Source organism: Coffea eugenioides, chromosome 8 (assembly GCF_003713205.1).
Source record: "Coffea eugenioides isolate CCC68of chromosome 8, Ceug_1.0, whole genome shotgun sequence".
Taxonomy (NCBI): domain Eukaryota; kingdom Viridiplantae; phylum Streptophyta; class Magnoliopsida; order Gentianales; family Rubiaceae; genus Coffea; species Coffea eugenioides.
Genome location: NC_040042.1, coordinates 18,138,721 through 18,144,380, shown reverse-complemented (window position 1 = coordinate 18,144,380; position 5,660 = coordinate 18,138,721). Strand labels below are relative to the sequence as shown.

Genomic DNA, 5,660 nt, shown 5'->3' with positions numbered 1-5,660 from the left:
AGTATGCCGAACAAGATCTCAAAAGATCAAGTTGTGTTTTGTTACTCTCTTGGTTTATCAAACTTCTCGACCAAGCCCATGCCGGCTCGAGTTGTAAGATTGGTTAAGAGAATTGGGCGTCCCCATAAGTCGAGGAGGTTCACTCCACCCGACAACAAGACACGCACGACATACACGACATGCATGGCAACACGACACGCACACGAAAACGGGTATATTTTAGTCGACGAGATTCACTCAATCGACTTTGAAAACCAAGTTAATACAAGTAAAGTTCAAGTAAAGGAGAGCGAGTGCGATAAAGTACACACTCGTCTCATCAAGTGATATTCACGTATATAAGCAGGTAAATCAAGTAAACACGACAAGTCAGGCACTTGACACTCACCAATTCAAAAGTAATTGAGCGAGAAAATCTTTAGTTGTCCCCTCCGGGATTCTTTTCAAGACTCGCTTGAGCACCTGAAGCAATTAACAAGTATTTTTCACTCACAATCACGTATTAATCAAGAAAGGAGTTACGCTTATTTGGACTAGTCAATACCTCAAACCAAGAACCTTAGCCACTCAAAATAAAGGTTCAAAAGTGAGGTTTTATTAACACAAGAAAAACTGATTTCCTTCATGAAATCAAGTTTAAAGCGATCAATTATCATCAAGAAGGAGTAACAAGTTTTCAAATTTTCATTTTCTAAGAAATCAGCAAATTTCAGCTTTGCGCGTCAAATTTAGAAAAATCAGATCTTGCACTCAGTAGGTCCAAAATTATAAAACTTGGTACCGTTGGAAACCTCTTAGAAAGTACTAAAAGTTATTAAAAGACACTTTTCCATGAATCTAAGTGGAAGGTATTCAAAAATGAGCTTGAAGGTACAGGTTCGGCGTACAAGGCAGAATTAAGTTGGATTTCGGCCAACTTTGGAAATTCGGCACGATTCACATGTTGCAAACCGGCCTCTGAAATTTACAGCTCGATTAGTGTTACAAGTGAGGTTTATAACAAAACAAGAGGATCAAGAATCGGAGTTTCGAGTACCGAGATACGGTAGCTCAAAGTTGAGGAAGATTCAAGACTGAAGAAGAATTTCCAGTTTTGAACCTCCAACACTAGCAATTTAATTCGGTATCGAAACGAACTTGAATTGGTGCCAAAATTGGCATTATTTTACTCCTATATGCAAGGTATTCCTCTATCAAATTTCAGGGAAAAATACCCTCGGGAAGGTAGTTAATTAGTCAACCAAAGTTCAGGAAAAATTCTAAGGCAATCTGCCTTGTGACTTTCATTTCACAATTTCAAATCGTTTAACCAAGAAAACTATCCGAACATGGTTCATTTGTGAAACAAAGGTCTAAGACACATCCATGATACCTTTGGTAAGTGATGAGCATCAAGAACTTCAATTAATAAAATCATTCCCAAGTTTTGCCCCAAATCAGTCCAAATACTACGTTTTTCCAAAACAGGGCAGTCCTCTTGTTTTAGTCACAACTCAATCAATTTAACTCGGAATGAGGCATGGTTTATGGCGTTAGAAAATACATTCACGGGACTAAAAGTTCACAGAAGGAAATGTTCTGAAATTCGGCAAGCAACCAGCTCAAAATTGAGCCTCAAGTTGCTGCCTCAACAAGCCATTCCAGCAAATCCGAGAGACAGGACAGCTAACTTAAAACGTTTGGTTCGGATCACTCACATAGAATCAGAACGTGAATTTTATCTCAAATTAAAGCTAGGAATGTCTAGTTTCAAACGCCACCAACGGCACTTGATTTCGACACCCGAGGACAGAGTTATGGCCAAAATACGACCACTGGACAGTTTTACCCGAAAATAATTTTCCAGCATGCCTAGTTCATGAATAAATTCATTTGCCCATCCAATCGTTAATGTTTTCCAACGAAAATTTCTACACACATAATATAACATATACACATCAGGATCATGCCAATAAATCACCAAAAATGGGCCTTATCATGGCCGAACAAAACAGGGGCAGATTCGGCAATTTCTGGTCATGACCTCTACTTGAGTTCCCAACAATAACACTCCATAAATTCATCATTATAACCATTAAACTACCATTAAATCCAACATTGATCCTCAAATCAGCAACAACAACCCAAGTGTGGGAATACAAAGAGCCCACTATCACATTTTACATCCATATCAAGCTAACCAAATGCATGCATGAACTTAACAAGGTAAGATAGCTTCCAAACTTCAAGTTTCCAAGAGTGGATCATCACTTACTTTGGGTTGATGTTCAGCAGAATTTTCGGCCCTCTATTACCCCAGAAAAACCGTGATTTCCAGCCCTTGTTTGCAGCTCAAAATGCTCCTCAAGTGTCAAGCTAGGTGTGGTGCAAGTTTGGTTGAATTTGGAGATGATTTGGGGTGGTTTTGAGTGAGATTAGTGAGCAGAAATTTTGAAGCAATGGAGTTAGAGAGAGGAGGGTGTTTGGTCGGCTATGAGGAGAGAGAAGATGGAGAGAAATCTGATTTCCTTTAGCTTCCAAGAGAAGGTGAAATAAGTGGTGGAAATTCACCCAAAAGTCAACTCTCATTAGGGGCCGTTTGGTGCGATTACGGCTCGATTTTCTCGCGCGTTTGGTTCACTAATGCACTAAACCTCCAATGCATATATATTCATGTAAATATTATTCACTCTTAATTGTCCCGAAATAAGGGTCTAAAGTCCCTCAAATAAAGTCGCGCGTGTGAAAAAGCGTACCGTCAATTTTAACGATATAACGCGAAACTTCCGAGAAATTCTTATAACGATTGTACTACTAACTATCACTTGAGTATTTATTCATAAGATTACCTATTTTAGGACCATAGTACAAGTCTTCAATATTCCAAGCTTATTGTGCTACTACGCGGATAAAATCTCCAAGTACTATTCACTATTTTTACTAAACGTACTCCAGGAAATTAATTTTCAGAACGAGTCACTTTAAAAATATAACGAAGTTATATTACCATGTATTTAGGTCTAATAAGGCTAGAAAATATTCCTCGTGGCAAAAATCCAATTAAATAGTTTATTAAGCCATAAATTAGGCATAAAATAATAGTTTTTACGAGTCCTCACAGTGGGCAATTAGGAAATCAGATTCACGTGGGCCACGGAGTTGCAGGGGATTAAAACTCCTAGAGAGAGTTTTGCCCTTTGATGTTTTTCCTTCTGAGAGCGGCGGCCAATGGAAACGAAGCCAGATTCACATCATATAAGGAGATTAGCTTTTGCTTTGCTCTGGGACGCTTCTTCCTTTCTTTTCGGCGGCTATTGTGAGGGAATTGGCTAAAAAGCTAGATTCACGTGGGATTGATTAGCTTAGCTTTTAGTTTTCCTTGTCAGACGATTTACTCTATGCTTTTTAGACTTTGTATGATTTTGACTAGACTTTTGCTTTTACCTTTGTGGCTTCAGTACGAACACCAACGCAGAGACAAGCAAGACTTTTTCCTTTTTCTTTTTTCGTTACTTCATCGTTCCCAGTTCGTTGATGTTTGTGTGGATGGAATCAATCAAATCATGCGAGATTGATACGATGAGGAGCGGCTAGTTTTCTCCTCTACCCAAAGGTTAACGCGAAGTTGTGGTCCATAACATCTGTGAGATCTAATCGAATCTTCATTATTTCTTCCAATTCGTTACTATTTGTGCGTTTCCTGAATTAATTGTTCATGGTTATTTAATTAATTGAGTATCAACGGCCGGATATTTAATTGAATCTAATAGCTTACTATCACGTTTAACTAAATTGAATCCGTAATTATTCGTTTAGTTGATAACTAGTGACAACCATTATAATTGGCTTTATGTTGGAGAAACATAAGATCTAGTTTAAATAAACCCTCTTAGCGTGTTTATTGGTTAGGGTTGGATTTTTCTAGCTTTAATGCAACTGGATAATTAAATTTCTACGGTCGTATCTAGAATTATTTTCTGGTTAGAGAAGCAGTCAACGGTCGTACCTTGGCTGTCGAAAAAGTAAGAAAAAACTAGCTGTCAGAGCTTGTTGATAGTTATAACCAACCAAGTGACGAATGAATGAAATATCTTTGCATCGATGATCAGTTAATTGGACCGGGCCTGGAAAGTTGATCCTTTGGGTAGAATTTTATTAATCGTTATTTTTAGTAAATTGTACTTGTTGAGTTAGTTTTTGAATTTTATTTATTTTATTTTCATCTTCATTCCCTTAGATATCCCCCAATTTTGTTCTTTTGACTTGGAAAGAAACAACTGCCTATCCTTTCCCTGTGGAATCGACCCTACTTGCCATTTTATGCAAATTTAATACTTTTTATAGACAATTTTGGTATATCGAATCAAGAAAATTCTTCGAGAACAGGGTGAATCAAGTAACCCATTGCACACCTAGGGTCCCTGCTCCAGTACTTGGATTTGTTCTGTAATTAATTGTGGTGGCAATTAGGACTTTTTAGTAATTATTTTTGCACAGGCTCAACACCTGTCAATTTTTGGCGCCGTTGCTGGGGAACGGTATTTTGGTTAATTTTGTTTCTTTCTAAGTTGTTTTCTTTAGATTTGTCTGACATTTTTCTAATTTATGCCCCATTCTTCTCGTACAGGCGAATTGATTTTCGATCCGAAAATAGAGAAAACTGCACGCCGAACTAGGAAAGAGACTAGACAGCTCAGAGAGGAGCAATCTAGCATTGCATGTCAGGAACTGGATCCAGAGATTGAATCAACAGATTCAAGTGGTGATAATTCAAGTGACCCAAGTCAAGAGGACATCTCTATGGCAAATGCAAGAACACTAAGGGAGTTGGCTGCTCTGGATTTGCCCCAACAGTCGTTGTGCATTACATTTCTAACTCTAACTAAGAATACCTCCTTCGAACTAAAGTCAGGATTAATTTACTTCTTACCCACGTTCCATGGCCTCTCGGGTGAGGAACCCCACAAACATATCCAGAAGTTCGATATGGTATGCTCCAGTATGAAGCCTTCAGGAATTACTGAGGAGCAGATCAAACTTAGAGTCTTTTCTTTCTCCCTCAAGGATGCAGCAAATGATTGGTTGTACTACCTACCTGCAGGTAGTATCACAACATGGGCCCAATGAAAAAGAAGTTTTTGGAAAAATTCTTCCCTGCATCCCGAGCTGCAAGTCTGAGAAAAGAGATATACAACATTAAGCAGTATCCTGGGGAGTCCCTATATGACTATTAGGAAAGGTTCAATAAGTTGTGCATTAGATGCCCACAACATCAAATTAGTGAACAACTATTGATCCAATATTTCTATGAGGGACTCCAGTCATCCGATAGGAGTATCATTGATGCTGCGAGTGGGGGAGCATTGGTGAACAAGACACCGAGAGAAGCATGGTTGCTATTGAGGCTATGGCAGAAAATTCTCAACAGTTTGACTTCCGCGAGAGTAACCCTTCGGTTAACGAGGTAGAGACGTCGTCCATTCAACAGCAGCTATCGGAGCTAACATCTTTTGTTCGGCAATTAGTTGTGGGGAACGTGCATCAAGCAAAGGTCTGTGAAATTTACACAAACGTGGGCCACCCCACTGACTCGTGTCCTATTTTGCAAGAGGATGGGGCTGAACAAGTAAACATGGCTGGAGGCGTGCCCACGCCTCGTAGGCAGTATGATCCATACTCGA

The 5,660-nt window shown here is 39.0% G+C and overlaps 1 non-coding gene across 1 annotated transcript; it reads right to left on the bottom strand.

The window, feature by feature from the left end:
* Positions 1 to 5,150: 5,150 nt before the first annotated feature.
* Positions 5,151 to 5,257, bottom strand: LOC113781801. Its single transcript, XR_003469706.1, has one exon. It is a non-coding gene; the product is annotated as a small nucleolar RNA R71 (small nucleolar RNA).
* Between the last annotated feature and the right edge of the window lie 403 nt (positions 5,258 to 5,660).